We start from the raw sequence: 14,683 nt of genomic DNA, 5'->3' as shown, positions 1-14,683 counted from the left end.
TAAAATTATATATATGTATGATTAATTTATTGATAACGATAATATTATTCACAATAGAATTTATATAGCAATATTTTACTAATATAATACCTTGTGTATAATACTCAGGTAATATGATTCGATTCATCACATTATTGCGTTGAATATTCAATCGTGCTTCATTAAATGATTCTACTAAAAATACGACAATCTATGTAGATGATGTAGATATCTATCCATATAATGTCTACAACACTTTAGGTTAAATGTTATATTATTATAACATTTGTTGTAACATAGGTATTACTATTGTAGTAAAATATAGAGATACGGGAACGCGCCTTATAATCAAAGTAATATTGCCTCAGTTATATTATATACATATATTACATGTATTTTATATATATAATATGTTATATTATATAATATGTAAAATAATATGTGTGTATATACATATATATATATATATATACACATACACACATCATTTTACATATTTCAGTCGTTGAGTTCAGTACCACGGTACAAATATCATATTATTGTCACTTGTTATGGAGCTTGTTACGCAGACTAGATCTGCACTATTATGTTGACTTGCTTGGCGATATTTCGTAGCGTCGCGTACGGCATGTTCGACGTATACTTAACTGTGAGTTTACAGCTTGACGTCGAAGAGCGTATTACTCATACGCTCGAATCGGTATGAATATCCGTTACAGCTGTGCGTATACAATTTACACGTGCTCAAATTTCCGTAGCGCAACGTGAAAGGTTATAGGTAGAGCTACATGTAATATCCGATTAATGTATACCAGCAACTTATGAATAGATTATAATATAGAAATAAGAGAGTAATTGAGAGATCAATATATTAGAGAGAAATAAATGACGTATTTGTTGAATACGTGTTTAATTAAATAAAAGTTAATTATAAAAATGTCATATAAGTTTATTTTTATTTGTATATCATATAAGTTTTTATTGATTAAATATAGTTGCTTTATCTCTAATGCGATATTATACATACATACTTTTTACATATAAATTAATTAAACTCAATCTTTTTTTAATTCTTTTACTTTTAACATTATCTTTCTCGTTAACTAGACTCTATGGACTTAATAATATATACCTAATAATAATAAAAATTGCAAAATTAGCTCACAACATAATTTCTCTAATTCTCAATTTATTCTCGTCAATTTATAATTTTAATGCTATTTCCACCCGACATTTTCGCAAAAGATAAACTGATTCGAAATCTGTCGAAGGTTTGATAGATGATTGGAATACTGAGAATTCTGAGCCTGTATAAACATTGACTGATTCGGTCAATCGCGACCCTCCACTGCAAATTTGAGCAGCTCGCCGTCAGTACGGCGCCACGGAAACCGATTAATCGCCGGCAGCGTTAATGGATTTAACGGGTAAGAGCTGGTTATCATCTGGTTATCGGCCCCTGTGGCTAAGGGTTTAGTCACTCAGCCCTCGGCGCTTTATTTTGTCGGTCATCGACGAATACCGTCACGAAGAAAATCATACCGAAAATTAATTGTCATCACATTTGGCACTACCGAATTCGATGAGAAACCAATTCTTCATAAATATGTCAATTTTAATGAATCCCTGAAAAATATTTTTACCATGACTTCGAAAATAATTAATTCTTAATGTGCGCTCTCTCTCTCTCTCTCTCTCTCTCTCTCTCTCTCTATTGTCTATTTTACAATAAATAAAACATTAGTAAACGTAGTTTAAGAAGAAATGTAACCAAAGTTTTTAGATTGATAATCTTTTGTAATTTTAAATATGTTTAAAATAAATCTATAATATAAAACAAATTTCGTGATAGATGTTTATAATCTAAAGTCCATCTTAGATGATATTTTTAATTTAATATAATAAAATTTGCATTAAAATAAAATTATAAATAAATTTTATTCTAAAATCTAACGTAAATTATAGGAAGTTTTATGTATATATGCTATAATAACATGCACGTATATAAACAATAAAATAAAAAAAAATTATTTTAAAAAATATATACATAGAAAACACACACACACACACACACACATATACAGAATATTTATAAAAACATACACGCGAAAATAAACACGAATGTATATAGCATAAAACAGAATGCTGTTTCAAATTGTATAGCAAAAATTTATGATTTTATGATCTTTAAATTACTGTCTTTTTTTCAATATGGATAACATAATTAATTATATACATATATGAAAAATGAAAATAATACAGTTAGTAATTTAAATATTCAGCAATTGCGATTTATAACTTATATATGGAAAAAGATAATTTTGCTGGAGTATCTGAAAATTAAGTTAGAAGAAATTCTGAATACAAATTAGATTACCGAAATAATTATGATTTGATGAATAGTTGATGATATTATTGTTAATATTAAAAAGTTTTAACATTTTACTAATTAGTTGAACATCCTACGTAATTATTTGAATCCAAGAAAAATTATTTTCAGATCTATTTAATTTAGCTGAATTTTTAAATATTTGAATAAAATCGTTTCCGTGCATATTTTACAGCTCTTACTTTTTCACAATACATTGCAAAAAAAGTAAGAGCTGTAAAACAAAAATAATAATAAATGTAAATAAAGTAGGAAAAAGAAGTAAGATTTGAGTAATTGTTACAGTTTAACGAATATATAGGATTTTCAGAAACACTGACAATGAGAAATATAAACGATAGTAGTGAGTTCATCTAAAAACTTTGGATAACATTAGGAAAATTGTTCTACGTAGGTACTATTTTAGTTTTTGCTACTTTTCAATACTTTTTAATACTTATGATAAATGTGCATAAGTACGTAAAGAATCATATAGGTTCACAAAGAAGATATATAAAGAAGAACGCGAGAATCTAACGGATACATTTATAACAGATTTATATAAGATCGGAACTTGTTTTTCTGGAACACCTAACACTCGTTTCCAATATTACCGACCAATCTATTAAAGGAGATCGTTTGCACCATCTTTAAATTAAGCGGGGAGTATTCGTAGTTAGTATTTAATGGTTCATGGATAGTTCATGGTAATTGAGTATATCACGATGAAGAACTAAGTTTCACCGTAAATGATTTATCGGAGTATCGGAGCACCTCGGTTGAGATATTAAACGGATTTCGACGGTCTTTCATTTTCCGATATAAAAAATGTTTTTCACGCGGATGAAAAGATACGCAAATGATGGTCGCGCGTCAATAAAATTTTAAAGTAAATGAGGTTTAAACTGTTTACTGACACCGGCCCGCTCGTTTCGTGCTTCAAAGGGTTCGATGTTTCCACGAGTGTAGTTGCGTGTATGCACGTACATGCAAGCTGCGGGAGTGTTTGTTAGCTTTTGCCGCGCGATTGAGATTAAACATGCAATTAAGCTTCTAACACTGGAAAACATCAACTACCAGAACAGAGCGGAAAATCGATATTAATTTATAATCAGTCGAAACTCTCGTTAAAAATATTGTTTATTTACGATATCGCGTATTAAGTTTTTAATACGTTACATAATTATTGTACAAAAATATTTGCGTATTCTATCCCTTTTTGGAATAATTACAAAAAGGAGAAAAATATTACTTTATTCAAAATATATATATATATTAATAAAAATAAAATATTGTTTGCAGTAATTTTTATATTAAAAAATGATCTCAAAAGATTACACATAAATATCTTTTGACCAATAATAATTTACTAATTATATTTTTAACGAGAATATATAATTTCACCTTTTTTCAATTTGTAAAAATTATGAATTATAAACTTTGCGTTCTAATTATCTTAATTATCGATATTTTATACTTTTGCAAAGAAAACATTATTCTTGTTTGATTGAATCCTCTGCTCTTTCTCATTTATTCTACCTCCTTTTTTTTTTTCTTTAACACCCTCGATCGGCCGATACGCAATACGCTATTGAGTCTTTCATTATTGATTACTCCTTGAACACGTTACATCATGGAGACTTATGTAATTGAAGGCGCGAGCGAGGAAGCGAGGTTCCTTTATAACGTTTCGAGTCTCAGTGTAGCGCGGCTCGCACAACAGCTTTTCAATAGGCTACCGTCATTTAGTGCGTCTGTTATCAATCGCTTTGTAATGTTCAAGCCGCTGCGAAGCTATATCGCAACCGGCAACCTGTGAAATCAACGGAACCCAAACCTGCTCAATAGCGACAGAATCAATAAAGATACCGGCTGTTTCTCGGAAAAACAGCTAGGGTCGTTAAATGAGAATTGAAAGACAAAGTCGATTGTGCAATACATTTATTCGAAATGGTTTTCAATAAGATATTGATATACCGATATTGTTTTGTTTTTAAGTCGTATCACATTTTATGGGTACTGCGCTATAAAAGATGAGTGAATAGAAATAGTATCGGAGAGAATTTATTTCCGCGAAATTGAATATTTGAATGGAGAGATGAATTTTTTAAATCAATTGAGAGAGATTGAAACTTATTTCGAGAATTTGTTAACATATAAATTGTATCTATAAAAATTTCTCAGCAATTACTAATTATATCCCGTATTAAACTTTATTACTAAATTCATTTATACTGAAAAAAAATTTATTAAATTTTAATAAATATTTATTAAATAAAAATATATATTCTTTTTCGTACGAGATCGATTAATTTGATTAAAGTATTTTTTTATTAAATAAATATTTATTTATAAATGGATGTTTAGTCAATACTATTATTAAAAAAATATTTATTAAAATTTAGTAATTTTTTTAGTATATTGACTTAGAGTGTAATCTACTGATAAGTGATATTAGAATATGAAGATATCAGAATGAAGCAGAAGCTGGTCGTTGATCAAAGATGTTCCCTATACATCTTTACGGATTAAAGTCTTTAGGATAGAGCCATGTCAGATTAAGGCAATCAATACTGCTTACTAACGACAAGCTATTAAGAAGCAGAATTAATCCTTCAGATGCCAAACATAAGCAGCTTAAATGTGATGCATAGTTTAACGTGAAAAGTTGTCTTATATGATATCTATACCTATGTATATTTAATCGAAAATTATATCTATCAAATATATAACTTTAAATAAAATTTGAAGTCTGGACCGCTTTCACGTAAAAAGAGTCACGAATTAAATCAAAACGGTTGATTAGAAGTGCCGAAATAACAAACTTTCGACGCGACGGCGTGACGCGTCAAACAAAATGCTTGCGATGAGTTAAGCGCAGTTAAGCGACAAACGTGAGGCATTATTCAGCATCCATGCCAAGGATCACGAGACGATTTAACGGGATTCATCGTCCCGAACTACCCCTCGTAATCTCGCGCCAGCCGTCGTGCGCGCAATTTCAACGGACTTCATCGCAACGTCCCATCTACATCCGTGATTCCGTCCTTTAGGGTGGAAGCGATAGGGCCGCACATAAAGGAATTTCATGGCGATTAACGAACAGCCGCTTCCGCGTCCAGCCGATGAAATTTCGCAATCCGCGTGAAAGGAGGATAATTGCGGAAGCGCTATCGTATAAATCTGGCAATCAGCTTGCGTGAAGTCCTCACGCTAAAACGTGCGCGTACATACATGTATCTCTGCACGTAGCGCATTCTCTGGCATACAGATCATTCGTTTACTATCCATTAAAATGCATTAGTCGATGCCGGAAAAGGAATTTAAAGTCAGTAAGGCTAAACAAATTCTGTCAAAAGGATTAGAGTTAGTATCAAATATATATACGTAAATTTATTCTAATTTACATAAAAGAATTTGTACAGAGGAATACTGATAGATCACAGCATAAATTCAAACTTAGTGTTTTAGAGACATTCTTACAAAAAGATTTATTATAAATATTAAAAACACTGATTCTTTTTTAAATATTTCCTAAAAATTCCTTAATTTCGAATTTTTATTGTCTCTTTAAAAATTGATAGTCTTGATATTAATTTTCTATCTACAATTTTTACTCCCTCGTCTGTAGGTTTTTGTCTGGTTCAAGTATTTTTTATCGTTCTAGACTTTAAAAAAATATGAAAAATTCAGGATTACTTTTATCTATTGTATTACATTATTAAATTGATGTTGCAGGATATTTTAGGAAAAGGAATTCGGTTTTACTCTTTTTTATTTCGGAGAAATTTGAGACTGAAATTCCATTTGTGCTGAAAAAGATTCATATTACAGACGGAGGGTTAAATTTAGTTTATTTTTTAGTTAAATAAAAATATAAATCTAACTTAATTTTCGTAAAATATATATATAATTTTATACAATATATATATATTTGGTTTTTTTAATTTTATATATTAATCATTTTGAATCCTGTGCAACTTTAAACAAACAATAGAGAAATAATGCAATTTTGATTCCTGTACCGTACTGCGAAGTGTAAACCGAAGTTGCCCATTTTCTATGAGAGTTTACACGTTACTCTATCGTTCCTATACATTCCGTAAGCTCTTCCGCTCGGTCGTTCCGGAAAGTAATCGAATTTACAGCACGTAACACAGATGCAATATAGATATTATTATTATGAAAATGCGATTTGTGCTGCAATGTCGTTATCTCGAGAAACTGCGACATTCAATTCGAGCATAGTGTAAAACTATATCATACGTATATCGCAATGTTTAGATAATGTACACGTGAACGTACTTCTCACATATGCGATTTAATATGGCATGGTAGTATAATAGATGAAAGGATGCGTTCGATATCATATAAAACTTTTGCATCACACATAATTTTCATTTATAATTTCACATTAACATTGTGCATACATATTACATTACAAAAAATATATTAAAAAAACTAAAAGTATATATGCAAATGCAGAATATTGAATGCATTGAAATATTATTGCATTTTTAATGCGGTATGCATAAGATTGTAAAATATGAATTAAATTCTGTCCTACTTTCGAATTCTTTGCCGCAATTACGTGCGGATCATCTAAAGCATTCAAATTAGTATCTTGTTTTGGACATAATTATATTTTTAAATTAGATTTAGATTTCTTTTATTAAAATTATGTATGCAATATATAAACCCTCCTCCGTCTGCAGTCTGAGCCTTTTTCAGCACAAGCAAAATTTTCGCTCTCCGAAATAAAGAAGGGCGGAGCCCGGTTTGCCCTCCTAAAACATCATTTGTGCTTCTCACTGCGTTATCGAGCATTATGTTTTCTTACAATAGTCGTGACGTGGTATTATTTGTAGAACAGTATTATAGAGTTTGCTCACTCCGGACGCTAACTTTCCGCCCACCGCCCTTTTCCGCAATATAAGGCGTACAAGCTCGAGATTCTATTTGACGAAGTACGGGAAGCGCATATATGTAACAATTCGCGCAATATGCGCCATGGAAAAGGATAAGGCGCGGACGGTAAGAACCGAGATAAGGGAGTGCCCTAATAACAGATGCGCTCAATACTTGGCACGTGACGACAACCCTCGAGATAAAACTCTCGAGGATAACGCAGTTTTAAAGGAGCACATGTTTACACTAGCCATTGTGGCTTTTTACTCAAATCTCCTCATGAGTTTCCGTCATGTATAATAAAACCCGGAGCTTTTTTCTTTTCAACGCACTGCCCATAGTGAATGAATCTCACTACTATTGACAAATGGCACGCCATTCTGCATTTCGAGAATCAAGAGGTCTCTATTCTTTCGTGCACTCAAACTGTCTGGCGACGACGGACTCTCAAAACGATGCCACTAGCGCTAATGGGCTGCCGCGCGATTATCCATCTTGTTTTATCGTCTCCGCTGTCTGTGAGTTCTTTGGTTAAAGTAGAAAAAAGTTGCGATAAAAAAGATTTCCAGTTAGATATTTCTTGTACTATACCTACTGCAATCGACATCAAGTTTACCACGTCGAGAAAGCACAGAGAAACACTTGCATGTAGCCGAAAGCTTTCGATAGCATTTCACGAGAACAGGAAACTTTGTCCTACATTTTATTTTATCAACGAAATAAATAATATGTTCGCCGCATTAATTCTTATATATAATAACTTTGGAATATTCACATTTTTTACAATATTATTACTCTAAAAATTTACTGACATGATTAAAAATTCTTTTTACACACTCTTTATGTCTACCTTATAAGCAATATAAGTCATGAGGTAAAGTGTTAGAATAACTGGATCAAAGCCGTGACCAGACTAGAGATCGAAATTGAGATTGGATTAGAATTTAACCAATCATAGCAAAGTTCTCTAAACTTGAGATTGGTTTCCTTTTCTCTGATTGGTTAAATTCCAATCTAATTTCAATCTCTAATTTAGCTTAACACCATTTTAATCTTCTGTCTACGTACAATCTAAGTTTTTTTTAGCACAGCACAGGTAGAATTTTATTCTTAAATTTTACTTTTATATTTGCTTAAATTTCAATTTTTATTAGTCTTTTAATATTTGAGTTAAAAAATATAATGTTGAAAAATAATATTGAATTTTTTAAAGCCCAAAGCAGTAAAAAAAACTTGAGCTGAATATTTTTAGAACAGTAAAAAAACTTGGCCTGAACGAGAAAAGAACTAGACTGCAGACGAGAAGAATAAAAATATGATTGTAGATAAAGGTTAATGTAAAACAATAAACTTTAATGTTAAACAATCTTAAATGTTGTTTTAAAATATCTATAAAAAAATAAATGTTTTTATAGATAAAAAAATGTATTAAACTATAAAAAAATTTTAATATAATAATAAAAACTATTCTGAATTCAAAAAGTGCATGATGAAAAAGTGTTCACAATAATGGCATTCCAGAGTCATGAAATATTTTTACGAGAATATGTTCACACATTAGAATGTTTTCTAAAAAATTGTCAAGATAATATTTTCGAGATAATCTACATAAAATATTATTTAAAAAAATATCGTTAAAATAGAAATTATATTACTTGTTAATTTAATGCAAACAGAACTGTAGTATATCGTTTATTTGTGATACCGCTATTGTAACTATATCATTTAAATTTAATTACAGCAATTAAGATTTCATTTAAAAAGTATCACAGTAATACTACAATAAATAAATGTAATAAAGATTCGTTATTTTTTATAAAATGGTATTAATTTCCATACATTAAGATTCGATTTTGGTTTGAAAGTTAAATCAAATTTTACTTTGTCACCTGTAATTAATGAGAACGCTTGAACAATCTAAACGAAAATGGAACATTTCCAAGCTGAGTTTGTTTTGCACGAATCATGCGAAAGAATTGGAGTAAAAAAAGGAACGATTGTATCGGTGCATTTGGGGGATAATATTTTTAAAGCTTTTACGGGTATTTTTTCAGAGATGTCAAAGGATTTGCGGGTTTCACAAAATGTTGGCATTAGCAATGAATTACGACAATACGATAACCCGCAGATGCTTTAGCACTTCTACATTTGAAGGATAAATGATATATTTAATGACACACCTTACGAACGAATCAAAACAGTGGTTAATATCGTTCTTAAATTGTGCGACATAACTAATTTTTGGGATGCTGTTATTTGCATGCGCGAAGGTAATATAGTGATTCAACAACGCATGACGTGATTACTCCTTTGAGTATATTAATAAAATGTGTAGAGAATATATAGTTGTTGCTTCATTGCCGGCCATATTAACGTCGGTATTCACGCTATTCATAGAAGTCTCGCGACCGCATCGTGTCATTAAAATATCAAGGTCTCTTCTTTATTGAATCTTTGGATCGTTTTTATGATCCATAAAAGTTGTGGTTTTCGAATAACATTTAGTCTGACTCAGGTCGATCATTTTCTTTTTCTAGTACGACTTGCACGGTAGCAAGAATTCGTGAATTTTCTAAAAAGATGTCAGGATATTCATATATAGTTTATTATGTATAATTAAAATTATTTCCTATCAAATAATAATTTGATATTAATTAAACATAGTAGTTCTTTCTAATAATATGTCTATATTTTTTTTTAGGAAAATTTTTTAAATATATATTTTAAATTAAAAAAAAAAAAACATTTTCAAGTACCTATACATGAGTACATACGAATTTATCTTTTATATTATACGGATTTAAAAAAAACAGTTAAAGCAAAATGAATCTGAAATTTGTCAACCTTTAAAATAACGATACATATGGTATTTGACTGTTTTTTTTTTTCATTTAACTTTTATATTTTGGTATCGATGTCGAATAAACGACAAAATACCAATTTATTTTGGCGATTTACCCTAATTTTCTTAGTAAGAAGGAAGAATAATAGGTTTGATATACTAAGGTAACGAAATTCTGGCGTTTTAGCTATAGTACCAAGATAAAGAGCTCATATATTACGGTAAGAATAGGTGATTTATATTACGGCACCGGTTTTCGTGAAAGTCACAAAAGATGTTTCTTTAGACACTATCGTGTCTTTTCAACCGATTGGCCGTTATCCTACTATTGTATGCGTTTTATCATTTATTTATTGTATGTGTGTGTGTGTCTTATTCTTTTTACTTTACTAATTGTATTATATAATACATAGAAAATGCAAAACACCTTAGTTAAAAAAAACAATTTTGAATAAAGTTTTGCTTAACAAAAATTTAATTAGAAAGAAATCATTGGAAATAACAACATGGGTCGATATTCTAAAATATAATAAAAAAGTTTATGTCATGAAAACATAGAAAATAAATATTGATAAGATTAATATTGAAACATATAGTTAAAAAATATTTAGCAATTTATATTGTTTGATATTATTTAATTTGTATTTAATTTACATTACCGCGTAAAAAATCAATATTTGTTACGGATAATCAAAACCAACTATAAAATATATCCCAATAAAATATTTACGAGGGAATATATGTCAACAATAAATGTAAATATCTGCAGAATTTTATTTTAAAAATTCAAAGCCGATCACAAATCAAAAAATAAAAGAATATATACATTTCAATGAATTAATCGAAATATCTTTTAATTAATTGATGTTTGTGTTTGATTAATCTATTTAATTACAATCTAAATTGCCCGAAAAATATTAAATTAAATCCAAAAATACTGATTACGTATTATCATAAATGTATGTAATTAAAGTTGTATATGTACATAGAAGCTCTCAATACTAATCAATTTTCTTGTGATATATATTTAATTCTGATTTTATTATTTAATTAGCTTATGCTTATTATTTAAATTGGTGTATCTTTGTTCTAGTGTCTTTATCCGACGAAACATAGCTTCATATAGTGTACCTACCTAATTAATATGCTGTAGCAGTCTTACACATAAAAGCGTGAAACTAAAAAATTTATAAATATTTATGACACACTGGAGACATACAGAAACTCTCATCTTTCGCAGCATGAAATTTTTCTGATTCATACTGTATGATAAATGCAATTCATTTTGCATGTTTAATAAAGTGTATATTACGAGAAAGATTCTAGATGCAATATTACATACTTAAACTATATCGCAAAGCTTTGTGATTTACTTTGAACTTATGGAGAAAAAATTACGAATGCCATCATACATGTAAAATGACAGAAAAATAACTAGAAGAAGACACATCGAAACAATGCATGACCTAATTTCGAATAAGCATCAATTATCTAGATAAAAACAAGAATGATATATGCAATGTCCGATAAAATTTGTTTATCAGTATTTTGGCGTATCTCATATTTCGCGAAAAGTGTTTAATTTCAGATTGCAATCAAACGCGACATTGCGTGCGATCATGTTCTCGTGTGTTAAAAGCATGCTTTAATTTATCGATGGCATTGCTCATAAAAAACGGAGCACTAACGGAATCGGTATTTTACCGCTTTACTGTGGAATCGTGCGCGTGTACTTCTCTCGAAATAGTAGTACGGAATTAACCACGGACAACCACACCAGGAAGTCATATTTTAGTACCCGATGCAGTTCCGTGGCAATCAAATTTTTCCATGCGCGTCCTATGAACTCCCTACGGTTGGCGTATTTTGACGGAAATTTAACCAATCTGTTGAAAGTATACACAAACAAACTTCTATGATTCTGTAAATGCTTTCCACGTTTACGAATTGGAACTGAGTTTTAAGAATCTAAATTTGTTCAGTATATATTCAGCTTTCGTATATATGTATATTAATGTTAATAATATTAATACGTTGATATAACAAATTATTTTTTCTTTATAGGTATTTGTGATGAATTATTTTATTAAACTCAAATTCAGTTTCCTAAATATTATATATAATAATAAATTATTATAACAAACGCGACGGATAAGTGTATGATGATAACTTATGCAACGTTTGAACAAGAATATCTATAATAATTATTTCTATAATTCAGTATAAGAGTCGTAAAAAATCAGAAACGAAGTATTTTTTGTAAATGAAAAATATTATCGATAATAATTATTGTAATAATAATTATTGTAAGAAGTTAACCAATTATATAGGGATATTTCAAACTAAATTAAAGTGCACGAGCGTAAATGATATATCAGTTATACTGATTCCAATATTTTCAAGATACGAAAGAGAAATGTCGTGAACTACCGAGAAGATTGATTCGCGAAGAACGATATTACCGTAAGCATCTTCTGTATCTCTCTAAAAATACCGAATGAAGTTCAACATCTAACCAAGTTTCAAACTTTACTTTCAAACTAAAATTAATATTACAACCATATTGTTGCTTCTAATATTATATTACGTTATTCTGCATTATAACGTGGAAAATTTCAGATTCGTATCTATCCTGAATTATGAAAATATCAATAGTTGTTGAATAACATAATTTTGAAGTGTTAAATTTAAAAAAATTACAAAACAAGATATACAAGTAAGAGACGCTAATTGTAGGATTTAAAATGTTATAATCTTTTTGTCTTCAAATATCGGACATTAATCCAATTAATTGAAACGAATGTTTGGACTACCGCGGATTTTTACCTAAACATTGTATAATCACGAAGCGATTTCTTTAAATTACTTATGGCCTCGAGATCAATAATTACCAATGAATGATATAGATATGAGACATTTACTCATCTTTATAAATTCGAAATGGTAATCAAACACGTTCAACAAACTTTACATATTGCATTGCCGTTTGATGTTGACGTACCTAAATTTTGACACAGCTATTCCATCGGATATATAAAAGATATGCTTTCATATTATCATAAAATTTTGAAAAGTGAAAAATTGAATGTTTGCGTGATGAAATAGATTCTCTTGTTAAAGAAATAAGAGGACCCGGTTCTATTAACTTGTATTTTTACACTGAGAGAAAAATATACTAAATTTTAATAAATAATTGTTTGAATAATACTTATAAAGCATTTATTTACGGAACATGAATATTTGCTAAATAAAAAATTATATTAATTAAATTAAATTAATGTTCTTTGTACCATATATACATGTTAGTATTTAAGAAATATTTAATTGGCACAAATATTTATTAAAATCCAGTACATTTCTTCTCAGTATAGTATATTTTTTATCAGAATAAACTTCTTTAAATATTAACTTTGTGTGTAATTATATCATATTAATCAGCTTTAAGATTATATTTTATTATTATTAATTAATATATTTCTTCGTGATTTATTAAATTGTTTTTAAAAATCTAATAAAATTAAAAAATTGGAGATAGAGTTTTTATATCAGTTTTTAATTTCAATTTTTTTTCTAGTCTAGATTTAAAATAATAAGAGATCGTAAAAACAAGATTTCAAAAGTTGGTATTAAAAAAATGGAAAGATATAAATAAAATAAAAAGTATTTAATAATCTGTGAGAGATGTAGACAGTAGTCTTGTGTATTTAGTCACGCTGTAGAGATAGAACGTGAAATGATAGAATCAGCCAAACTATGGCAGATTGACTGACGTCGTTCTGTATCTACTAAAACGTTAACATCTGAGAAAATGCATTGCGCTCGGATCGTCGATCATTGCGATCGGTAGCTTGATTTGACGTTCACCTTGAGAAAGAGACAGAATGCTTTGCGCAAAGTCAAAGGAACTACTAAATTTCATGTGTCGTAACCAGTGGGTTCTCTGCTTTCTCTATCCTGTCAAAGGACGAAACTGGTCTTGTCCGATTATACTAGTTTGACTTATTCATTGAGTGTCCTTTGAATCTTCTATTACTATTAATATTATATTCTACTTTCAAGAATAATTTTGTAAATAGAAACTATGTTTTTATTTTTCAGAAATTCCAGTCGTCGGGTCATACGCGATCGAAAGCTGACTGATGTTTATCCAATATACGTGCTTCTAAATGGTAATATTATAATTCAAAATAATATAAATATTACAAATATATATACATAGATATTCGCTAAGATTCTCGCAAGTGCTTTGATACGCGTATATCTGCATATATAGAAGCTCGATTTAATAACTAAAACAGGCGTCTAAGGTAGGCTTCCACTACAATGCCTTACTGATGAGTCCAGTAGTGGAAGTTGGGACGAAACGCCATAATTACGTGATATTCTTCGCAATATATTAGATTGATTTAAAGATTTTAATGAAAATTGGCTCATTGCCCTTATTTCATTATATTAGTTGTTTAATACTTATTGAGCCTTATCATAAATATATATATATGTATATATATAATATATATATATAATATATACATATATATATTTAAAACTAATAAGAGAACAGGGCTACGAGCTATAGATTCATTAAA

At 29.3% G+C, this 14,683-nt stretch overlaps 1 protein-coding gene across 1 annotated transcript in view; it reads left to right on the top strand.

Moving 5' to 3' along the window:
* Positions 1-14,267, top strand: part of LOC108780252 (prolactin-releasing peptide receptor) — a 68,021-nt gene extending 53,754 nt beyond the window's left edge. Inside the window, exon 3 of the mRNA XM_018547890.1 lies at positions 14,196-14,267. The gene's annotated coding sequence lies outside the window, so the exon portion shown is untranslated. The remainder of the gene's footprint in view (positions 1-14,195) is intronic.
* The last annotated feature ends 416 nt before the right edge of the window (positions 14,268-14,683 follow it).

This window comes from Cyphomyrmex costatus, unplaced genomic scaffold (assembly GCF_001594065.2).
Source record: "Cyphomyrmex costatus isolate MS0001 unplaced genomic scaffold, Ccosl1.0 scaffold69, whole genome shotgun sequence".
In the NCBI taxonomy this organism is placed as follows: Eukaryota; Metazoa; Arthropoda; class Insecta; order Hymenoptera; family Formicidae; genus Cyphomyrmex; species Cyphomyrmex costatus.
The sequence above is the reverse complement of the archived record's forward strand: the minus strand, read 5'-3'. Positions and strand labels throughout refer to the sequence as shown.